Source organism: Panthera uncia, chromosome B4 (genome assembly GCF_023721935.1).
Source record: "Panthera uncia isolate 11264 chromosome B4, Puncia_PCG_1.0, whole genome shotgun sequence".
NCBI classification, from domain to species: Eukaryota; Metazoa; Chordata; class Mammalia; order Carnivora; family Felidae; genus Panthera; species Panthera uncia.
In genome coordinates, this window is record NC_064809.1 from 66,435,014 (window position 1) to 66,460,610 (window position 25,597).

The 25,597-nt window shown below is 35.7% G+C and overlaps 1 protein-coding gene across 2 annotated transcripts in view; it reads left to right on the top strand.

Moving 5' to 3' along the window:
• The window catches only part of CNTN1 (contactin 1), a 364,093-nt gene that overhangs the window by 64,710 nt on the left and 273,786 nt on the right, over positions 1-25,597 (top strand). The window contains exon 2 of one of the 2 annotated variants that reach the window (XM_049625293.1): positions 19,203-19,250. The gene's annotated coding sequence lies outside the window, so the exon portion shown is untranslated. Of the gene's footprint in view, positions 1-18,585; positions 19,251-25,597 lie in introns of those variants that run through there. The other variant, XM_049625294.1, reaches the window with a different exon arrangement.

Below are 25,597 nucleotides of genomic sequence, written 5' to 3' on the forward strand. Positions count from 1 at the left end.
GTATTAGAATCTTGGCTAAAACCAGTTCTCATGGATTACAAACCAGATGTTTTTCCCCTATACCAGCCTGACTCCATCACCTTCTTGAGTTGTCAATATGCACATTTTTTTTCCCACACTGGCTTGAGGATAATTTACTGATCAGCTTAGTTTTCAATTAAACTAAAGTTGGTGTCCAGTGTTATTTCTTTAATAATGTTATTCTTGCAAATATTCTGCTATAGATGGGAAATTATATATTTAAGAGGATATGTTCTGGTGTAGGTAGTTCAGAATTAAGAAACTTAGAATATTTAATGTATGTTGTTGCAGAAAACCCTCAATTTGGTATTCATTAATTATAATATTAATAAGTGATCAAGATTTGTATTGCTATTTTTGTGAACACCTGAGCTGCATGTGAACATGCAAGACAGGCCCCTCTGGGCTGTGGTGGCTTATAGCATTGTCCAGGAGGAGAATGGCCCATTATAAAATCAAAATCAGCTTGGGGTGGGTGGTGGATTTCAAGTATAGCTGACTGAAAATAAAATATATGATCCATTGTTATTATTTGATACTACCAATTATTTAATCATAACAATTGTATAAAGATTTTTAGTTGTTGCAAAAACAATTTAATGTTCCTTATCTTCTCCCTCTGCCCTGTAGCTGCTTATGCAGAGGAAAGGTGTGAATGTGGAGGAGATGGTTGTGGTTAGGAGAGGAGAGTCTTTCCTTTGGGGAGTGGCCTCCCCAGCATCAGTAAAGCTGATGGGAGCAGTGGGAGACAAAGCAATGTAATTCATTTGGAAAATAAATAAATGTTTTCCTCTTCATTTGAGGTTTTTCTCCTTTATCTTAGACTTCGTTGTATACATTCCGTTAGTCTTCTCAACACTTTTGCAGCAATGCTGAGGGAGTAGATGCTTTTCTAAATAAGACAATGTGGGATAAATACCCAGCAATTTGGGTGGAATCATGTCATAAAAGTCAGAGGAAGACTATGCCGTCTGCTTGAAGGGATCCTGACTCCTTAACTTTCCCAGGCAATCATGCTTATACTTTTACATGTTAAAGTCAATTTGCCCGAGAAGAAGGAAGCCTGAATAGCCTGAAATTAGAATATTAATTTTGGCTTTACCTCTTACTTTTCATGTAAGCATATTTCTAATTCTGTTTTATTTGTAGAATAATATAATGTCGATGTTATATAGAGCTGTGAATTATTCGAATGAGTCTAAACAGAGTTGTTTCTAAACTACCTTCACGTATCTGGATTATAAGGAAAAATTGATTTTATATAAATTTGTATAAATTTCAGTAGAGCACATGACTCTGGATCTTGGGTTTGTGAGTTCAAGCCCTACATTGGGGGTAGAGTTTACTTTAAAATTGTTTCATAAATTTATATAGTATGAGTCAAAAGCAATAAGAATGTTATTTCCTTGATTGAAACAATCATATCTCATTTGTCCATAGTCAGGGTCCTACTTTCTGTTGCATTCACTTTGTGATATATGAATTCCATTGTCAAGTACCTGGAACAGGAATTTTAATTGTAATGTGAGGCATTTAAAGCCAGAGAATAAGTAACTAAAATCCATTCTAGAATTAACATTAGAGAAGAAATGGAATAGAAGGGAGGTATGTAATGCTTGTTCAAGTGCTATATGTTTTGAAGATTCACTTTATAACCTATAGGATGTTTTCTATCACCTAGTAATCCAGGACTCTGAGTTGAATACTTAGGCTCACCAAAAGGGATATGAGTATCATTCTGTACCTTCATAATCTCAAAATTAGTATTCAACGGATGCTGGGAGGCCATTGAATGTATCTGAACAGGCCAATCAGATAATTAGGCTGTGACACAAGAATATTTGTCTGGAATCAGTGCGCAGGATAAAGTAGGAGGAAGCTAGTTGGAAAGTTGTGCTCATCAAAGCTATAGAAAGAAGGGCTTCATTTGGGTGGGAATGTGAGATTTAAGAGGATGGAGACTCCATTAAAATTGCTACTTTACATTCACTTTCCAAGAGAAGTGGAGGTAAAATGCACTAACGTTACTAACATTTCAAGTGTAGATACATGCAGAAGAAGGGATCAATAAATGTGGTGCCTTGCTGTGTGCCATCCATGATATGCCATTTACATATATTATCTCATCTAATAATAACAAAAGACAGTCTACTGGAAAAGAAAGAAGCTATGAAGGGGATTAAAGAAGACGAGCCCCATGAGCTTCAGACACAGAAAACCTCTAGCAGCATTTGGAAATTCAAGAATTGTGAGCCTGTGGTTCTGGAACTGACAAGAGTGATCTGGAAATAATCATTGAAGCTTTCAACGTATATGACAGAACCATTTACGTTTAGAGATAAAAGATAATAGAATGATGGTCAGTACTTTAGGTAATGGCTACTACTTTTAATGGATGACAGGAGATGTGCAAGCCAGTGGTAAGGGCAGAAAAGACAATGGACAGCTATCACAGTACCCATGGTGCTGTATCATAACAACCAAAGGAAAAAAAAAAGAGTTTTAAAAAGGAAAAAAATTGGACAACACCAATAAATATGTTGTAAAGAAAATGAGGGTAAAAAGAGTTAAGAACAAAGCTTTGTATTTTGAAAGTAGAAAATAATTAATGATAAAAAATATGAGAAAGCAGAAACAATTCTGTAGCCCTTTATGAGAAAAGCCAATAATTCAGAGACCAAGCCAGGATGTAGCAGCTGTAACCCAAAGCAGTATTTACTTTGGGGGTGGAGGGTTCTTGGCAAAAATGTAATTTGGGGAACTTCTAGGAGCTCCATTGTAGAATGCAGCCAAGCTAAGGCATTCAAAACGTCCCATTAGTAGACAGAAAGTAAGTCCAGGTTCATTCTGGAAGGTATCGAGAACTAAAACAGAAGCAAAGCAGGGAAATAGATATCAGAAACATTTATAGGATGAGAAATAATGTGTCAGTGCATCATTATCACTAAGAGGAATGAACAATTATGATTAATGTAAAGTTCTGAAACCATAAATCTGAAGTCTGGGGTTAGCAGGAGAACCAAATCTTTGCTGTAGGAAAAAACAGTGTCTTGCTGGATAATATTTTGTGGTCACCATAGCCCTGGCACTCTACAAAGTACCTAACATAATATAATAGCCTGTAAATAGACAAGGAGTATACTGAATGAATGAAAGAAACAGTGGGGAACCAGTTAAAGGATTTTGACCAGGAGAATGAAATGACTACCATAACATTTTAGAAAGGTCACATGGGCTGCAATTAGGATGCGAGATTTGATCTAGGAACAATTGTAAGCAGCCAGTTTGGTGCAGAAATAGATGTGAGCTGTGGAAGAAATGACTATGATTGTTTAAATGGAGACAAAGTGGATAGACTTAAGAGATGTCTGAACTGAAGAGTCAACAGAACTTGGTTATTGGATGTATGATGTTGAGAGTGAGGGAGGAGCTGGGAAGGTACTCAAGGTTTCTCGCTTGAGCGACAGGATGAAAGATAGTGCCTACAACTAAATCAGAAAACCTAAAAAGAGGGCTCATTTGGGGAGGGGTAATGACGTAGCAATGAATTCAGTTTTAGATTTGTTAAATTTGATATCTCTATGGACCATCAGTAAACCTGATCAGTAGGGAGTTGTATTTATTTCTGGATCTCAGAAAAGAGACTTGAATTAGCAATGTTGAGATTTGGGCTTATCAGCCTAGAGCTGGTCATTAAAACCATAGAAGTAAGTAAAATTGCCCATAGGAAATATGCATAGGAAGAAAATAAAACCCAAGACAGATTGCTGGGGGACGTCTGCATTAAAGGATGGACAAACGAGCTCACAAAGGAAACCGAAGCATAGGAACAAAATAAAGAGATTGTAGTGTGAGTTGGAGGAAGAAAGCTTTTCCAAACAGAAAGGGGGATAAAAGGTGATAAAGCTGCATAAAGGTTAAGCAAGATCAGAAGTAGAACTATCTGTATGTTTTTGAGTTGCTTGTAATCAGGCAGTTGACCTTGATGAGAAAACATTCAGGGCAGGGAGGGAGGCGAGAGCCATCTGCAGTGTTAAGGCCTGGACAGGATGTGAGATCTTGGGGTTTACCAGTGTGATGGGGAAGCAAAGGCAGGTTGAAGGAGAGCGATGCAAGGTCAAAGGAGAAGGCAAAAGTTCCAGCTCTTCCTCTCAGAAGTTGGGTTTGGGATGACAAAACAGAGCTGCAAGTTTATATTATTATATCCCCCCAGACTTCCTCTAAAGTGCCTCCTGTTGTGTGGAGGGACTTAAATGTAGATGAGAGGCAGAGTCCCAAACATTATCTGTGTGTTTTGGTTTATTCTGTTATTCAGAGTTGTGGACAGGAAAGAAAAGAAGCATTGTTGTGAGTCACTATGCTTCATGTTCTAAAATCAGATAAACCTCTCTTTTCCTGCTTCAGTAGTCCTTCCTTTCTTTCATTGTTTTCTTACTTTCCTTATGTTCTTCTTACTCAAAACAGGCTAGAATATTTTGTCTTTCCTCCACCTAAGATGTAACATAAGGTTAAAATATTCCTCTCACGGAATTTTGTATTACACAGTTTACTCAAGTTAATTATATAGTTTATGAAAAACCTTATGGTGCCAAAATATATCATATTTTTATGCCTTAAATGAGCCCTCTTCCTTGAGAATACATATGCGTGTGTGTGTGTGTGTGTGTGTGTATATATACATATATATATATATATATATATATATATATATATATATATATAATCTGAGTGATACTCAAAATATTTAACTACAAAACAAGTCCTGTATCTATACTTATATCTGTATCTATGTCTATCTATTTATCCATATGTATGTGTTAGTACAAGCTTTCAGTAATTGATCTTCTATAGTCAAATGTGCATAACACATTACCCCATGGCTGTATCATCTCTTTTAAAGCTTAATATAATGTAGTCACCATATCTTGACACTCTGATATTCATGTCTATATAAAGTAACACCTTTAAAAAATTTAAGTCCGTGAAAATTAATACCTGAATTTAAGAAAACTGAATTTCAGACTTCCATAAAGCAAACTGCTGATAAAACACTCTATGTAAACTTGTAGCCTATTTCCTTTTGAAACTGACTGGCTTGGCACTTTCTATTTGAAAAAAAAAAAATAGCAGTATGGTTAAGTGCACTTAATTTTTACTTTTATGTTCATCCCTTGGAACAGTGATGATTCTGTTATTTTTCCACCCTCTCAAATGCTTAAAAGCTAGATTTAAAAAAACAAGAATAGATGTATACACCTGGAAAATAATTTATTTTACATAGTACAGCATTTTTTTGACTTTCAAAGAGTTAAATTTGTGATGTTGTGCAGGGATTTCATTTAAAAGACCATTGTAGTAACCTGGGGGATAGCATGGGCCAAGTTGTTAACCATGGAAATGGTGACAAGTGGTCAGATTTTAGATTTGTTTTGGGGTAGAATCAGGGCTTGCATCACAGGTCTGACATCTGTGTTATCACACAAAGTCCTTTGCTCAGAAGAGCCCATGCTTGATTTTATGCTCTGCTGTTATTATCTTGAAACTATTTTTCCTGTCTTTCTAGAGATACACTTGACATATAACATTATGTAACTTTAAGGTGTCCCATGTGATGATTTAATGCACATATATATTGTGAAATGATGTCCACAATAAAGTCAACACCTCTGTTACTTAAAAAGAGTGTATGCTATTGTGCACAGTAGGAAGCAACAGGGATTTAGAAAACCAAAAACAAAACCCAAATGAAAAAACAAAGCAAAACAAAAGATGTTTGCTTTGTGATAGTGTTCAGAATACAGTTTCAAACCAATGTATCAGCAGATATTAGGTTACGTGATTTATAATTCATATGTCATTGTCAGAAACGTGTTAATATTGGACACAGGACTCTAGATAGGGTCCTGATCAAATACAGTCTTCATAGCACCTGTTTTTAGCAGCACACTTCATATCTTCCTTTCCTAAAATTTAAGCTTAATTGTAACAAAGATGTGTTTGACTTGTTCCTGTTGATTATCACTGTATTTGCAATATCCAGAAGCATCTGGCATATAGAACGAGCTCAGTAATTTTCTGTTAATGATTTTTATTATCCTTATAACTTCTTAATTCTGTGGTTACTGATGCAATTCTGTGGTTACTGATGCAATAAAACCTCTCTCATTAGTATTGACTCATATTCAACATTATCAATTCAGATTTCCAGATTTCTGTTTTTTCCTTCCTTGTTTTCAAAATCATGACCTCCCCATCCTATATGAATGCGACTGGAAACTAGTAGTTGATGCTAATTTACAAAAGGTAGCGAGACTCTTATGAGCAAAAACAGAATTGCAAACCAAAAAGATTGTAACACAAGTCACTTGACTGATGTCGGTGGGCTGAGTTGATCAGTGAAAAGAGATGAGTAGAAAACAACTTGGACTTGGGATAATGTCTTTCAAAACCATATCTAAAAGTGAGGATTGTTAATGGAAGAAGCCTCACATTTGAAAGAGTTGCTTGAAAGATTCCCAAGCAGTATGGGCTTTGTGTGGTTGGAATGGAACTCTAAGGAGGCGGTAATAGTTACTGTGTCAGGAGAATTTCAAAGACCAAAATTATTTTTGGATGATTAGGGAAGCAATGGATCTGTCAGTAGTTTTATCATCCCTGAGAATATTTGCAATTTCGCAAGACAACACATAGTTGAACAATGATTACAGAAAATACCTTTGAGGTGGTAATAGTCTCCTTTCATGGAGGAAAACACTAATGGTGATCGTCAACTCCTGTGAGAATTTTAACAGACAAAAAAACTAAAGGTGATAAAGTCAGTGCTTTGAAAAAGTACTTCACCTCTTCCCAGCCAGTCTAATTTCATGAATGCTTATAGAAATCACACATTTAAATCTTGTCTCAAAATGTAATTGAATTATTCTTTATTTTTTCATTATGACAAAAACATTTAAATTAGATTTATATTCTTCCACTTTTAAGTTTTTTTACCTTTCTTTAGCTTTTTAAAAAAATCAATGTTTACTAAAATTTTGAGAAAGAAATTAGAGTAAGTCTTATGTATTTCTTTCTAATGTTTAATAAGAAAGTGGTTATTTTTCTTTGTCCGTTCTATGGAGGAGAGATTTGTTTTAATAACTACCTATTGTAGTTGAAAGAGAGCTAACATATTCAAATGAAGGGTTCAATTAAATGGTTTTAAAAATATAATATATACTTCTTTAGGTAGATTTCCTTATCTAAATCTGTTAACTTGAGAAAATTTGAGAACATTTCTTTTAATGTTTATTTATTTTTGAGAGAGAGAGAGACTGAGCACAAGCGGGAGAAGGGCAGAGAGAGAGAGGGAGACACAGAATCTGAAGTAGGATCCAGGCTCCAAGCTGTCAACACAGAGCCTGATGTGAGGCTTGAACTCATGAGTCATGAGATCATGACTTGAGCTGAAGTTGGATGCTCAACTGACTGAGCCCCCAGGTGCCCCATGAAGAAGTTTTTAGATATGAGGTTTAATTACTTAGAAGCTTGGGTAGTTAAGATTTAGCTTTATGATTCTTTTCTTCTGTTACATTTTTGAATATAAAATAAGTATACAATTTCCCTTACATCTCTGTAAGTCTGATAACCTGATGATGTGTAACATATATTGGTATGTTACGAAGAAACCATGGTTAATCTTCATTTTTGTACTGTTTGCTTTTTACTTAATTGAAGAGCCTTTTCTCTCAATTTAGGTAAGGCATAAACATGGTGTAAGTCTAGAAATCAGTCTGAAAGAAAGTGTGCAGATATCTAAATTTGTGAATTTCACAAATGACTACAGAAAGAGATCATTGTATGATGTTTGTTATTTGTAGGCACCAGTAAGTTTTCACAACCCAAGATTGAGGTTAAACACAAAGAACTAACACAATGACTGCTTTGCATGGTATGAAATTGCCTTGGGATGTATGACCAAAAACAAGCAAGTGAACAAATTAAAGGAAACCTTAGAGATCAATATGAGGCAAAATGTACCAGAAGTAATATATTACTGCATAGTTACTCTATGAGTCAATTATAGATCTAGATAGATTCTTAATGTTATGAAACAAAAGCTTACTTGATTCATAGACTGTGGCTCATTAATTATCTATTGTAAAGGCTACAAAAGTGACTATTTAAGCCATTTGCCTCATTCCACATGATAAGCTGTGATGTTATTGCAGCATACCGTACTGGTGTTTCTGTATTATTTTGTTTTGTATTTCTATTCTCATGATTAGGTTCTGAGTTCTTGCAGCATTCTAAAACAAGACTAAGCATTCTTATGCTTATGCCATTATTTGACGTATAAGACTAAAGCCTCTGTAAATATACTAAAACTCATTGAATTTTATACTTAAAATGGGTCAGTATTATGGCATGCAAATTATATCTCAATAAAGCTATATCTCAATAAAGCTGCTTAGAAAAAAAGAGAACCAGGACAGGATTTTATTTTTGTATCTACTAGTGATTTGTGACTTGGGATTTTTGGGTCTTCTGTGAAATACAGTGGTGTCAATGATTTATCTCCCATTTTTATATTTTTCAACTTCAAAAATTTCGAATGAGCTTCTGTTTTTTTTTAAAGAAGAAATCTGTTTCCTTTCTTCCTCCTTTTCTGCCTTCTAAATTTTAGATTAAAAAAATAGCCTGTGCCCTCTGTTTCTTTTTCTTGTTTTCTTTAAATGTTTATTTTTGAGAGAGGGAGTGTGTGCACAGGCAGGGAAGGGGCAGAGAGAGAGAGGGCCAGAAAGAGAGAATCCCAAGCAGGCTCCATGCTCAGCCCAGAGCCCAATCTCACAACTGCAAGATCATGACCTGAGCTAACATCAAGAGGGACACTTAACTGACTGAGTCACCCAGGCGCCCCTGCATACTCTCCTTCCACCTCTTTATCCCTCACCCTATTCTAGCCCCTTCCTTTACTATTGGATTGAGACTGACTTTACAGAATTCAGTAGTTACTCTTGAACTGCGAGCTGAAGTGATTTCCACACAGTTCTCATCTTCCTGGAACTCCTTGAAGCAGGAGACATTCCTAAAAATCTCTTTTCACAGGGCACCTGGGTGGCTCAGGTCAGTTAAGTTTGCGACTCTTGATTCAGGCTCAGGTCCTGGTCTCACATTTCGTGGGCTGGAGCCTGCATCAGCCTCCGTGCTGACAGTGCAGAGTCTGCTTGTGATTCTTTCCCTCTCTCTTCTCTCTGCCTCTGTCTGTCTCTCTCTCTCAAAAATAAATAAATAAACTTAAAAAAATTTAAAAAAAACCCCAGAATCTCTTTTCATTAACACATGTTTTGTTTTGGCTTCAGTGATCCTGTTTTTAACTTGTTATATCCATTCTCTGATCATACTTTAACTTTCTTTCTGTTTTTTGGCTCATCTTGTAGATCCCACCACTCCTAGTCCTAGATTCTTCCCATGTATGTTCTCTCATTCTCTTGGCCTTAGCTCTTACACCTCTATGGAAATGACACCCATATCCCTGACTCTAGCCCTGACCACTCTCTTAGCTTTGGGTACATATATTCCATTCCTCTTTGACTTCTCCATCTCTGCATGCTTTGAACCTTAAAAATAAGTCATTTTCCTTCTCTCCCAAGACTCTATCTCCCAATCTTAATATTTTATTTATATATCCAGTCAATCATGCTGTAATGTTCAGAGTATCTTTAATTCTGCTCTCCGTTTTCATCCTCTGTATCCGTTTTCATAGTAATAAACTATTCCCAGGACTTAAAGGCAGGGAAGAGGCTGATGTTACATATACAGTCTAGGAACACAGACTTCCCTCAAGACCTTACTCTTTGTAACCTTCCAGGTGGCCATCCTGGTACAGAGTTCCTTTAGTATAGTGTAAAAGAACAAGGTCACAGGACTGAAGCTATCATATATGGCACATTGCTGTGAATTACAAAAGGTTGCTTATAAAATATATATTCTTTTATCAGAAAAATTTTCCTAATACTGATTTTGTAAGACACATGAAATTTATTGTTGCCTGTGGAAAATTTCTACAATAAGCATACCTATGTCATCTGTGCCCTTATGTGTGTAAGAGGTCCATAACTTGCACAATCTTACAGAGTAGCTCTAAGTATAGGGCTACATTATTCAGATCCTGGCCTTAGAGTTTAGTAGCTATATAACCTTGGTAATTTACTTAGTCACTTAAAATTACAGATTCATGACCTATAAAAGGTGACTAATAACATTATCTCTTTCAGAGGTTTTAGAAGGGTAAAATAGGAAAAAAAAGGGTACAAGGGTAATTTAGGAAAAAAATATATATATATATGATTAGAAAGTTCAAATTTACCTACAGATGTTCTCAGTCTACTGCTTCAGAGGCACAAATCATTAAACATGCCAGATTGTGAAATTCTTTACACTGAAGAGGAGATGAAACTACTGATGTTTTTAACAGCTCACCCTATGTCATTGAAAATTTTGTCTTTGAGAATATTTCATTTAAGGACATTCTAAAAGACCGAGAGGAGCAGTTGCCCTATTTTTCCAATGAGTAAATGTGTAGCTCAGAACCTAATGTTTCTACTTGAATGTTGCTGCTAGCTATTTGGACAAAACAATGAGAAGGCTTTTAAGGTATTACAAGAAAATGTCTTGACTTCACCATTTCCAAGTTATGATTATATTTTATTTTTCTCCTATTTCAGGGTCAGCAAAATATAGGCCATGGGCCACATCGGGCCCTTGTATGATTTTTGTAAATAAAGTTTTGTGGGGACACAGCTACCCACATTCATTTATGTATTGTCTTGCCTGCTTTCCCACTGCAATGGTAGAGTTGTGTAGTTGTCACAGAGACCTGTTGGTCCACAAGCGTAAAATATTTACCATCTGGCCCTTACATATAAAGTTTGCTGACCCCTGCCTTTTTGATAGTTTTAAAATATTGCTTCAGTCAAAAGTCCATTTTGCTCAATTCTACACATAGAAAAAGAAAGATTGTATTGATCTGGAGTCTAGTGGGTCTTACTCTTTCCTCTAGAATATCTTTTACTGATGAACAGTGGAAACCTAGGTGCATTGTGCTGCCTTAAAAGCATTCCGTTCCTTAGGTTTTACCAAAAGTAAAACAAGACAAATGAAAAAACCCTAAGGCAGAATAACCTGTTACTTTTCCCCAGACTACTGGCATTATCTAGAAAATGCTTCTCATACGAAATAAGCGTTTAATAAATATCTTTTCCCTTCTTTTGACATTAAAAAGTGATAGTAGGGAAAAGCCTGCTTAATATCAAAGAACCATCTGTTTGATGACACAGTGAGTGACTTAGTTCACTGTCGAAAACAAATTTGGATTGAAACTTGGGGAATTCTGTTAGTACCTGTCTTGTTCATTAAAGCAAGTGGTTGAAACCATGCCTTTCACGTGGGAAAATAATCTCTATTTTGCAAGATTTCTAATATAATAATGTATGTTAAAAACTTGGTAAATGAGTATTTCTCAATAGCTATTATTTTTATTTTAAAGATTAAGTTCATTATTTAAAATATATCAAATTATTTCACTTTACCCTTCAAAAAGTCTACTTAATACTCAATTTCCTGTTTTTTTCAATTACTTAATACCTTCTGTGTATTACTTCTTATTCTTTAAAATGAATAAAAATTTAACCCTCCTCACCTTTTTTTACCTCTCACTTGAAAGAATTCTACAAAGAAGATTTATAATTTAAAACCATTTTTTTAATGTTTGTTTATTTTTGAGAGTGAGAGAGAGAGAGAGAGACAGAGAGAGACAGAGAGAGACAGAGACAGAGTGAGAGCAGTGGAGGGGCAGAGAGAAAGGGAGACACAGAATCTGAAGCAGACTCCAGGCTCTGAGCTGTCAACATAGAACCTGACGTGGGGCTTGAACTTGTGAACTGTGAGATCATGACCTGAACTGAAGCTGGATGCTGAACCAACTGAACCACCCAGGTGTCCCTAGAAGATTTATAATTTAAAAGCTAGTTTTTAATAACTTTTGTGTGGTGTCATTTGGATGTGTCAATACACCTAAAGTTATAGTTGGTTATGAAGCCCAAGAATATATACTAAGCCTTAAGAAATTTACTTCTTTGTCAAGCTTTCCAATGTCCTAAACCCATGGTTATGGATTGGGCCTTAACTGTAAGTACATTCTCCAAGAAGTTTGCTGTCACTTAAGACATTCTTTGTAATGTGTTTTAGAGTCAAGTCATGAAAGTTAAATTTTCTACTTTAACTTTGAAGCAGTTAAGAAATATTTGGGGATCCAATATAGAAAATCCCCAAAGTTAAGTGAAAATTGGAGCAGAAGGGAAATCCCTTTTTAAAAGAAGAAATTGATTTTTAAAAATATCATTTCCACTGATACCAAAATAGAGCTACAATCAAAGTACAACAGGATATATTTTCATATACAAGCATAGTTCAAAGCCATCTAGTTCTGGTTTCTGCTCCTATCACAGTTATGAGGACTCATTTTTGCTGGAAATTCAAATCTCTATAGAGTCATTGTAGTTTGGGGACAAATATAAGGCTTTTAAAGTTAGAATGTAGTCTGGATTCCTAAAATCTTCAGGACCATGTATCTTTCTTTTGAAAAGATACTTCAGACCAAAGTATAGTTTGTTGTTGTTCTTGTTTGTTTTTGTTTTTGTTTTGTTTTTTAATATTCTATTATAGGTCCTGTGAAGCTTAAAATTACCTAGTCTGGGGACTATAGTTTATCAGTACAGGGTTAAGGAAGAGATGTTTATACTCTTATTATACCAGATCACTGCTCACCAAAACAAACAGCATATGCATGTGTACTAGAACTTGAAGTAATTGAAGCCAACATGAAGTATTTATATACAGTAAGTACAGTCTAAGAGGAACATACTTTGGGGAAAATTATAAGAAGTTAGGGTTGGAAAAGACGATCATGAGGAGCCACTTGTCTCACAGTTTGTGGAAGGTGGAAATACTGGAGAAGTTTCAGACTTGTTGCGTGCACAACCCAGCTGGGAAGAGGCATGTTAATCAACTGAATGATTAGGCATTGAAGTTTAAGGCCATTAGGGATTTGGAATATTAGAGATGAAAATTCTGAAGCATCAGCCAAGAATTTATTGAGTTGGCAATTCTGTGGGAAACTACAATACGATTCTGGGATATCTGACATATGAAGTAAAATTTGAGACGTTTTCGGATACTTGTCTTTTGTATCTTCATAGAGATATAAAAGTGTGGTGTTTTCCTTTTTGTTTTGAGAAACAAAGGATCAATCCTCATTTTAAGGTTCATCTCCAAATTCCATGAATCAAAAGAGAAGAACTTAAAATAGGAGCTCTATTCAAGCTTCTTGTTTTGGTTAGGGGTTCAGGGCTCATAGAGTAGGAAGATGTGATCTATTTCCTGGAATTGATCACACCAATGGGTAGATTTTCTTTTTTTAATGTTTTAATTTAAATTCTACTTAGTTAACGTGCAGTGTAATATTAGTTTCTGGTGTACAATATAGTGATTTAGTATTTCCACACAACACCTGGTGCTCATCATGACACGTGTGCTCCTTAATCCCCATCACCTTTTTAACCACCCTCCCCCACCTCTCTTCTGGTAACCATCAGTTTGTTCTCTGTAGTTACAGGCCCGGGGGGTCCTGGGTGGCTCAGTCTGTTGAGTGCCCAACTTTGGCTCAAGTCATGATCTCATGGCTCATGGGTCCGAGCCCTAGGTTGGGCTTTGTGCTGACAGCACAGAGCCTGGTCTGGATTCTCTGTCTCCCTCTCTCTGCATCCTGCCCCCTTGCACTCTCTCCCTGTCTCTCAAAAATAAACTTTTTTTTTTTTAAAGAGTCTGTTTCTTGGTTTGCCTCACTTTCTCTTTTTTTCCCATTTGTTCATTTGTTTTGTTTCTTGAATTCCACATGAGTGAAAAAATTGTCTTTTTAAAAGACTTTTTATACCAGGATGATAAAAGGCTCTCATTTATTAAGGTGGCATGACTCATTAATTAATCAAACTTTGTCTTAGACTAGAAAGTAATCGTGTGCTCACTAGTAAAGTTACCTCTGTTAGTACGAGCTGTCTCATTCATAAACAACTAAAAGTAGGAGCCAAATACATGATACTAAGTTGGATGTAAAACAAATTCAAGATCCTTAAAATGTAAGTGAACAGCACAAGCAATGTTAATCTTGGGATGTAAGCAATGATTGTATCAGGCCTCTTAAACCATTTGTGCATGAGTAAAGTGTTAGGCACAGGTGAATTCACAACCATATCTGGGAAAAAAATGGCTTCAGATGAGACAAAGGGAGGAAAAATTTCACCTAAGCAACCAGAAGACATAATGACTCTGCACTCCTGCACTCGTGTCTCTAACATTGCACATCTTAAAAATTTTTTTTTTTAAGTTTACTTTTAGAGAGAGAGAGAGAGAGAGAGAGAGAGAGAGAGAGAGTACAAGCAGGGAAGGAGTAGAGAGAGAGAGACAGAGACAGACAGAGGATCTGAAGCAGCCTCTGTGCTGAGAGCAGAGAGCCTGATGCAGGGCTCGGACTCAAATTGTGAGATGACCTGAGCTGAAGTCGGACACTTAATCTACTGAGCTACCCAGGGACCGCTGCACATCTGTCTTGATCATTCAAAATAGAAAATGTAAATCTCAGTTCAGGTTGAGCCATTGAACATGATCCTGTTCCTATGTTGACTATGTGTCAGAGATCCTTGGACAAACTCTCCTTTCCTTTCCTAAGGGTTCCATTGGTGATAAGTATACCCAACCCCTCCCCCCACCAACCTGCCATGTATAAGAATAACAGTGTAGTTTAAATCTTCTTATTTTGTTATCTTATATGGGATAAGGGGGAAATTGTCCTTGTTCTGCCTCCCATGAAATTAGTCACCAAAGTGAAATACTGGTGCCAGAGAATCCAAAAGCAGCATCATTGGGTGAATAGCAGTATAAAAAGCCATAAATTTAATTGTCTCTGTGTGTACCCTTTGTCTTCTCAATTGTACTCTTTTACAGTCAAAATGGATCTTTATTGATTTAGTTAATGCCTCTTTATATTTTGGCTTCCGCATCTGATTTCATATTTTCTTAGGAGAAAAAAAATAACTTCCCCTTAGAGTGGCTATATAAATGATCAAAATGAATGAGTTTTAGAAATCGAATGCTCTCTTTTCTGTCCTCTTTCTATTGCTTTTCAGTAGTCATCTCATGAGATTAAATGGTATGTAGAATATTACTTGGGTGCACTCTTGCCTTGTCACAAGAAATTGTCAATCCTTGAAGTTCAATTTTGTGACAGAATATTTTAGTTGATTAACTTGTCAGGTCTGCTGTAAGTAACAAAATATATTGAGTTCTTAAGGAGAGGTTTATAATGCTCCTGCATGAAAATATTGAATAGTAAAAATATGTCTGGAAAACATATTTTTTTTCTCCCCAACTCATCACATGATTTCCTCCCTTAAACACACACACACACACACACACACACACACACACACACACACCCAAGGAGTTCGAAAATGCCAACTCTGCTTTTTTAATTGACCAGAGGAAAAGCCAGTGTTACCTTCCTGCATCTTACTGAATCCACTGAACGCTCTCCAGTCCTCATCTGGTTTGCTGTCTGTAGTGCTGCACACTTTTACTCAGTCTCCTTCCTTGCACACATCTTCTCCTTTGCTTCTGTAATGTCATACTCCCTTGGATTTGCCTGATTTCTTGGTTTCTCTACAATCTCCTTTGCTGGTTCGTTTTCCTCTGCCCATTCCTTAAATGTCTGCGTTTGCTTCAGGGCTCTGTCGTTATTAGTCTCTCCTCTCATTTTCCCACCTCTTCTACCTTCTGAGCTAAGTCTTTAACAGCCCAGGTCATGTAAACCAACTACTCAAATTTTATCATGTGCATTAGTTTTCTATGCTGTATAACAAATAATACAAACTTTACAAATTTTATCATGTGCATTAGTTTTCTATGCTGTATAACAAATAATACAAACTTTATGGCTTAAGACAGACCTTATTTAGTATTTTACAGTTCCCTGGGTCAGAAGTCTGGGTGGGTTTCAATTGGGTCCTCTGCTCAGGGTCTCAACAGCCTGAACTCAAGCTGTTAGCTAGGACTGAGGGCTCATCTGAGGCTTGAGGTCTCTTCTGAGCTCACTGGTGTTGGCAGAATTCAATTTGTTGTGGCTATAGGGCTGAATTCCCCATTTTCTTGATGGCTGTTTGCCAAGGGCAGTTCTCAGCTCTTGGAAGCTGATTACAATGCTCTGCCATGTGGCCTCCTGCATAGGCCCTCTCACGCTTTTAATCTCTGGTGGCAGGGAGGACCTCATTTCCTCTGAAGGGATCGACTGATTAGGCCAGGCCCACAAAGCTCTCCCTTTTGGTTTTGATTAACTCAGAGTCAACTCATTAATAACTAAATCATGAGAATTATATCCCATCACATTTACAGGTTCTGCCCTACACAGGACAGGACATTGTACAAGGTGTGAACATCATGAGTAGGGCATGTTGGAGGCCATCTTAGAATTCTGCCTGCTATACCCTAGTTCTGCCATTTACTAAGTCTGTGAATTTGGGCAAATTCTATAATTTCTTTGTGCCTTGGTTTTCTCATCTTTAAAATGGGATGATAAACAGAGTACTCTTTATGGGGTTATTGTGAGGATTAACTGGATTGAAACATGTGAAACAGAACAGTGACTGATACATAGTAAGAGTCTGCAAAAATTCTGTTATCATTGGGGTACCTGGGTGCCTGGGTGGCTCAGTCAGTTGAGCATCTGACTTTGGCTTAGGTCATGATCTCATAGTTCATGAGTTCAAGCCCCTGTGTCGGGCTCTGTGCTGACAGCTCAGAACCTGGAGCCTGCTTCAGATTCTCTCTCTCTCTCTCTCTCTCTCTCTGCCCATCCCTCACTCACACTCTGTCTCTTTCTCTCTCTCAAAAATAAATAAACATTAAAAAAATGGAGACACCTGGTTGGCTCAGTCGGTTGAGCACCCAACTCTTGGTTTTGGCTCAGGTCATGATCTCTCAGTTTCGTGAGTTCAAGCCCTGCATTGGGCTCTTTGCTGACAGCTTGGAGCCTACTTGGGATTCTCTCTCTCCATCTTTCTTTGCCCCTCTCCTGCTCACACTATCTCTGTCTCTCTCAAAATATAAATGAATAAACTTGAAAAAATTCAGTTATCATTATTACTGTATTTTCTCCCCATCCACTCTCATGGCATCAGTGTTACTGATATTCCTATGACTTCCAAATTTATGTCTCCAGTCAAGATCTCTGAGCTTTAGACACTTAAAATATCCTAATTCATATCTACACTTGTATATCTGATAAGCAATCTAAGTACAATTTGTCTAAATCTAAGCACATGATTTCACTTGCAAACCTGATCCTGGCTAGTAATTCTTACCACAGTAAATAGTACTCCTTCATGAAGTTCCTTACACTCCCCAATTTCTTCATATTTTCCTACTATGCATTCATTCAAAAAACATTTTTTTGGAGTATCTACTGTGTGCAAAGTATTGTGGCAGAGGATATAATGGTCAGTAAACATTGAGGTCTCTACCTCATGTAGCTTACAATCAAGCGAGAGAGACAGATTATAATCTATCCCTCCAAACTTATTAAAACAAACCAATTTTATCAATTTATTTTGCAAATATTCTGGTCCAAGGCACCATCTTTCTTTCCTGAACTAGAGCAATAGCCTTTCAACTGGGTTTCTACATTCACTCTTCCTCCACTTTCTCTTTCCTCACCAGAGCTACCATCTTCAAGATCACACTACCACACTCCTGTGTATAAACCTTGCAGTGGCCTCCTGTAGTCTGTAAGATAGAAACTCATCTTCGTCATAGCCTGCTATGGCCCTGCATGACCTCGCCAGCTTTATGCACCCCTACACACTGCTCCGTTCCTGTTTCCGCTTTAACAGCCTTCTTCCTGCTTCTCAACACTGTCACACTTGTCCTGCCTCAGCACCTTGCACCTGCCTGTCCTTCTAAAATGGGCATTTTCTCCTTCTTGACAACTCTGTCTTTACCTGGTAACTCTCAGCTCAAATTTTATCCCTCTCCTTTATCCTCCCAGTTTACTAAGTGAGGATCCCCACTGGAGTCAAGGTACTTTATGAGTCTTCTTCATGACATTTAATGTGGTACATAGTTATGTATGAAGTTGAGTCATTACCTGATTAATATCTGCTGCCATTCTTGGAGAGGGGTGTTTGATGCAATATCTAAAAGATGAGCTTCAGCCATATGTAGAGCTAGGTTTTACACCTATGTTTTGTTTATGAGGGAATATGACATGAGCTGCATTTTAAATGGAAAGACTATTCTCAAAATGTGTATTTGATGGGACAAGTTTTCTACCTCTGTGTCGATTCAGCCAAGCTTACCCTAACAGTATTTGAGAGGAAACATTTGTGGTTATGAGGGTTACTAAAGACCTGGACAAGAATGTGAAAATATTCTGTAAACTGTAAGACTTAACACAGAATTTTTATTGCATTTACTGTTGTTAATATCACCGAAGTATCAGTTTATCCAAAACCTGAGCTATGTTGAATTTAATCCATTTGATTTTACCCAAATATTTGGTTTCCTCTGTGAAATGTTTTAGATTTACCTGTTTTTTCCCCTTAAGTTTGTGTGTATGTGTACGTATTAGTGTACTGTCAATATGTATACATACATATGTAATGTGCACACACAAACACAGTATATACAATGTGGGTATGGTGTATATACAGGCTTCTCTAAAATATATTCCAATCTAGTGTTCAGTATCATAAAATGGGACCAGCTCAGCAGCTATTACCCTGTTTTATTTAAAATGTTTATTTTTAGTTCAATTTAATGATGGTGAATAACAGGATATTTGGACTCTGAGCCATCAATAGGCTTTGCAAACAATGAAAAAATCAAATCCCTTTAACTTAAAAGTGCTTACTGATTTTATAAATGTATTTTGCAAATATGCTAAAATTTTACTGTGATGGTGAAAGCAACAAACAAAAGCTTGTAGAGGATTAAAATGCAACTTTTTTTTTGTAGAAAATGTTAAAAATCATTGCTCAAGTAGCAATACCTTTGTCTTCAAGCTAATTGACTATAATTTCATAATTATTGATTTGTAGATATCCAATTTGGATCATTTCTGAAGCTGAATTCAGAACAATCTTAAGGTAAGGTGTTTACTTAGAGAAAGAGAGATTGTGTGTGTGTGTGTGTGTGTGTGTGTGTGTGTGTGTGTGTTACAGAATAAAAAAATCTGATATTGAAAATGATATTCCATTTTAACTTATAATATTTCTCAACTTAAAAAATATATCAAAACATATGATAAATAGTTTGATGACTACTTAATAAATGTCCTCTAAGTGTCCTTTCTGCAAATGCCCATATGAGCAAATCACTGTGAAAATATACAAAACAATTAGAGTACAATTAATACTAAATAGTGTAATGCTCGATGTTGCTGAGTTAATAGATGTTGGAATGAGCTATCAGATGTGGGCTGAATAATAGGGACGTATCATGGAATTAATAGTAATAACAGTAACAATAACACCAACAGCAATAATAATACTATTTACTTAACATTACAATCCAGTCTTTCTACTAAATACTTTATAAAAATGCTTTATGTCATACAATCTTTACAAATTTCTGAAGCCAAAGTATTATTATTCTCATTATTATTGTTAATATCATTTTATAATGAGAAACCTGAGGCATGTCTAGAGTCATGTAGCTGGTGAGTGGCATGGTTACCAGCTGAGGTCTATACCACACCAAGTTTTGGTTTCCTACCAGTATATAAACTGCCTGGGGAAGGTAAGAGTTAAGCAGCATTTTGTGAACTTTGGATTCAGAAGAGAATAAGAAGGGAAGTTTTTGCAGTATGAAGGCCACTTAACAAAAATGTGAAAGGTGATCTAGATATTCACTGTGCTTGAGTGACAAGTTGGAATGAAGAACATTTGAGGAAAATGTAATAAAAATCGTGTAGCCAGAGCAGATGGAGCTTATGGACATATTTTGGTGGATAAATACTGAGTGTTCCAGTTTCATCTTTATTGCCCTCTACCCGAAAACTACTAATCTGGATTTTTGCTATTATAGTTGAGTACAGTAATCTACAATCTGGTCAGGGTAACCAGTTAAAAAAAATCAATTAGCAATAAAATACTAGAATTAGGAAGGATCATTGAAAATTATGTAGTCCTGTTAAAGCATGAAATGACAGCCTACTCCTGATAGAGGCGTTAGAAACAGAGAGGCATGCTATTACCAAAAGACATGAAAGTAAATAAATATTACAGGTCTTCATGGTAGATTAGATAAAAGGAATAAAGGGGAATGAAGAGCAGAGATGGTTTCAAGTTTATTATAGCAAAAAAGAAAAACTACAAAACTGATGAAAGGGAAATATTGTTAGACAACAGAGTAAGTTTGATTTTTCTTTCTTGCATCCAAAATGTCAATGGAGCCCCATATTCATGTATCCTATAGGATACAGAAAATTACCTGAAGAAAACAGGTGAAGATTGGGTTCTAATATCATTAAATGTATTTTTTAAGAGACTTTAGAGTGGATGATAACTGTGGAAGGATTAGTATAAAAATAGAAGCACATGGGCTGATTTTTTTCTTTATTTTTTATTTTCTTTTTAAATTTTTAAAAAGTTTTTAATTTTAATTCCAGCATAGTTAATATACAATGTTATGTTAGTTTCAGCTGTATAATATAGTGATTCAACAATTCTATATAGTACTCTGTGCTCATCATGGTAAGTGTACTCTTAATCCCCATCACCTATTTCACCCATTCCCCTACCACCTCTCCTCTGGTAACCATCAGTTTGTTCTCTAGTTAAGAGAACAATACTTAAGGAGTGTTTCTTGGTTTGTCTCATTCTCTTTTTTTCCTTTGCTAGTTTGTTTTATTTCTTTAATTATGCATATGAGTGAAGTCATGTGATATTTGTCTTTCTCTGACTTATTTTGCTTAGTCTCTAACTCTATCCATGTCATTGCAAATGGCAAGATTTCATTCTTTTTCATGGCTGAATAATATTCCATTATATGTATATCCTGCCTCTTCTTATCCACTCATGTATTGTTTGACACAGGGTTGCTTCCCTAATTTGGCTATTGCAAATAATATTACAATAAACAGAGGGGTGCATGTATCCCTTTGTATTAGTAGTTTTGTATTTTTTTGGTAAATATCCAATAATGCAATTAGTAGACCATAGGGTAGTTTTATTTTTAACTTGTTAGGGAACCTCCATAATCTTTTCTACAGTGGTTGCATCAGTTTGCATTTCCACCAACAGTGAATGAGAGTTCCTTTTTCTCCACATCTTTGCAAACACTTGTTATTTCTTGTGTTTTTAATTTGAGCCATTCTGAGAGGTGTTAGGTAATATCTCATTGTAGTTTTGATTTGTATTTCCCTGATGATGAATGATATTGAGCATCTTTTCATGTGTCTGTTGGCCATCTGTATGTCTTCTTTGGAGAAATATCCGTTTGTGTCTCCTGCCCATTTTTATTTGGATTATTTGGTTTTTGGGTATTGGGTTGTGTAAGTTCTTTATATATTTTGGATACTAACCCTCTGTCAGATATGTCATTTGCAAATATCTTCTCCCATTCCATAAGTTACCTTTTAGTTTTGTTGATTGTTTCCTTTGTTGTGCAGATGCTTTTTATTTTGATGTAGTTCCAATAGTTGACTTTTGCCTTTATTTCCCTTGCCTCAGGAGACCTCTAGAAAGAAGTTGCTATGGCTGATGTCAGAAAAATTACCACCTGTGCCCTTTTCTAGGATTTTTACGGGCTCAGGTCTCACATTTAGGTCTTTAATCCATTTTGAACTTATTTTTGTGTACGGTGTAAGAAGGTAAAGTGGTCCAATTTCATTCTTTTGCATGTATGTAGATGTCCAGATTTTCCAATACCATTTGTTGAAGAGACTTTCTCCCATTATGTATTTTTTCCTCCTTTATCAAAGGTTAATTGACCATATAACTGTGGATTTATTTCTGGGTTTTCTTTTCTGTTCCATGGATATATGTGTCTATTTTTGTGCCAGTACCATGCTGTTTTGTTTGCTACAGATTTGTAATATAATTTGAATTCTGGAATTTTGATGACTCCAGTTTTGTTTTTCTTTTTCTTGACTTTGACTATTCAGGGTCTTTTGTGGTTCCGTTCAAATTTTATGATTCTTCAAGTCCTGTGAAAAATGCTGTTTGTATAGGGATTGCATTATATTTGTAGGTTGCTTTGGGTGGCACATTTTAACAACATTTGCTCTTCCTCCATGTGCATGGAATGTCTTTCCATTTCTTTGTGTTGTCTTCTGTTTCTCTCATCAGTGTTTTATAGTTTTCAGAGTACAAGTATGTCACCTCTTTGGTTAAGTTTATTCCTCAGTATTTTATTCTTTTTGGTGTAATTGTAAATGGTATTGTTTTCTTGATTTCTCTTTCTATTGTTTCATTATTAGTGTATAGGAGTGTAAACGATTTCTGTACATTGATTTTGTATCCTGTAACTTTACTGAATTCATTTGTCAGTTCTAGAATTTTTTTTTTTTTGTGGAATCTTCAGGTTTTCTATATGTAGTATTATGTCATCTGCAAATAGTGAAAGTTTTACTTCTCCCTTACCAATTTGGATGCCTTTTGGGGGCTGATATTCTAAACACCATTTTCAGTTGAACATTTTAAAAATAAAATATAACTATGTAATCCTGAAAAATGCATGTGAGATAATGCAACCTGATAATAGTCCGACCTTCTATGCCTAATTCTAAACTTGTAAACTTTTTGCTTGTTGGGGATTTCTTTGGCAATATAATGTTGATTTTTTTAACTTAGGTAAATGCAAATTACTTAAAACTCAACTCTGGAAAACATTTATTTTAAATGCTGACAATATTGATTGCCTTTCATTGAGTGTTATCTTGTTAATTATGCTTCAGGTAAAATACAATTTAAAATCACTTTTATTTCAGAATGAAAACATCCATTGTGTAATGAAACATGTGAATTAGACGATAAACAGGAAGAGAAAGGAAGAGAACAAGCTCAACCTAGGCTACAAATTAATTCATTTGGAATGAAGTCTGATTAAGGCTGGCTTACAATACTATAATATTTTTTATAATACCATAACCATTTTTTCCTAGGATTAGTAAAAAAAGGACAAGTTGAAATGATATGTACTACAGAATTATAAACTTCTTACATTTTACTAACCATTTTCACTCATAGGTTAAATTCATCAGATATTAATTCAGGACCTAAATTTAGTGTTAAATTCTGGGTCTACCACATTTTCAATAGATACAGTTCCTCTTTTCAAGATGCTCAGAGTCTAGTTTAAAAAAAACAAATATGTAAACAAGTTATTATAGTATAGTGTAATTCCTTGCCGTAGAAGCAAAGGGATAGGATTACTTCTGATTCAGTGGATCAGGACTGCTCATAAATATCAGCAAGGGAATGTGGAGCTTCATAAGCCTGAAAGAAGATATACTTCTGAAATTTGGATTTAAGCTTAATCATGTTTTAGAAAACTCTAATGTTAGTGCAAAAACTAACAGTAGGCTTTGAATTTCTTAGAATTTGATTCTCAAAGACTGTGATTTTTTTTTTGTTTGTTTTGATTGCAGTCTGGAGGAGAGTCTTCATATAATGGACCATCTATTTTTAGCAAGTAGGGATTTAACATGTGAAACATATTGCCTGCGATTTGCTACTGATTTTCCTTGACAGCCGTACTATCAAGAATGTTACTTGTTAAATGCATTAAGAAGCTGACTGGGAAAGCTATCACTTTGTTAACAGTTTTACTTAAGTAATAAAACCTTTGTTATATAAGCAATGGGATGTATTATTTCAATTTATAAAAATAAAGTTGGATAGGTTTTAAAAAATAGGGAGACAGTTCCTTTTCTGGCAGTTGTTAAATGAAAAACTGTAAAAATATAACTACAAAATCCTTCTTTTAAAATGCTTTTCTGAGATGGTAGGAAAGTAAAGACTCTAAAGAGAATAAAAACAAAGCAAAAGCAGCAACCCTCAGAGGAAAGCAAGGCCAAAGCTGGGGAGACAAGGTGAAGTCTAGGGCTAGTCCAAGTTGGAATCTGATAGATGGTTTCTCAGGAAACCAGGATCCTAAGAGTAAGGATGCACAAGAAACCCACCACTGAGAAGGTGCATCCAAAAATTGCCTATCTAGACTTTGACACTGAGTGAAGTGACACAGATTTGCCCTTAGAATTCAGAACTTTTGGTCAGCGTTCACTGGGATTTGGTGGCAGATTCACCTGTGTTATCCAACATATTCATCCAATAATTTAGAATGTTTCTGGATTCACAATTGGTGGGAGGAAGCAAAAGAAATAATTTGCCACATGAATCTAAATTCAACGTTTTCAAGATAAATTTCTAGAGAAATTAGTTAACAAGTCAAAAACTACAAAACATAAAGAATAAAATGGATTTAAAAGAAGGCTGGGAAAAGCCATGACAGAAGATACAGTTTTAAAAGGTATATTATGCTACAATGAGCGGATTTGGAAGAAAAATATGTTTAATACTGTATTAATTTTCTATTGTTTCCATACCAAATCACCACACACTAAGTCTCATAAAACACACAGATTTATCACGTTACATTTCTATAGATCAGAAATCTAAAACGAGTGTCACCAGATACAAAGTATATCCAGGATGCATTTCATTCTAGAAGCTCCAGAGGAGAATTGAATTGGTTTCCTGTTCACTTGGCTTCCTGGCAGAATTCAGTTCCTTGTGGTTGTAGGACTGATCTCCTTGTTTTGTTGCTGGCTCTAAATTGAGGATTTCTCCTAGCTTCCAGTTGTTATCTTCTCGTGCCTTGCATTGGTCCCACCTCCCCTGCTTTTTTTTTTTTTTTTTTTCCAAAGCCAGCAATAGCAGGTTGAGATCTTCTCACATCACATCACTCTGACCCCTTTCAGTTCAAGTTGGCAGTATCTTTGGTTGTATAAAATTCTCTAGAACTCCGTGGGTGTTCCGTGGATGGAAGGATTCTATGGAGGATTCACCCCATTAGATAAGAGCCTCACCAACAGATCTTAACAAGAAAATTTCTTCACTATTTTTGGCTTTGGCTGAGATGGCTGAGGGTGTCTATGATCACTTCCTTAATCTCTTTAAAGAGTCTTTTTTGCTACAGAATACTTTGCTCTCTTGGTTTTTCTGAAGAATATTAGAAAACTAATCACTTAGTTTTAAATAAAAATTGCATTAAAATAATCTTTTAATTTTAGCATCTTTGCATATTTGTGATACAGATAGGTTAAGCATTTCCAAAATCCTCAAGCCCTGGTTCCTTTTTGTTTAACAGCTTCTCCTTTTATTTATCTCTCTCCCCTAGCATGTTACTCTAAAGAGAAAAAAAAATCAGCCTGCACCTTCAACATTTTGCTTGGAAATCTTTTCAGCTAAATATTCAAATTTATTGCTTA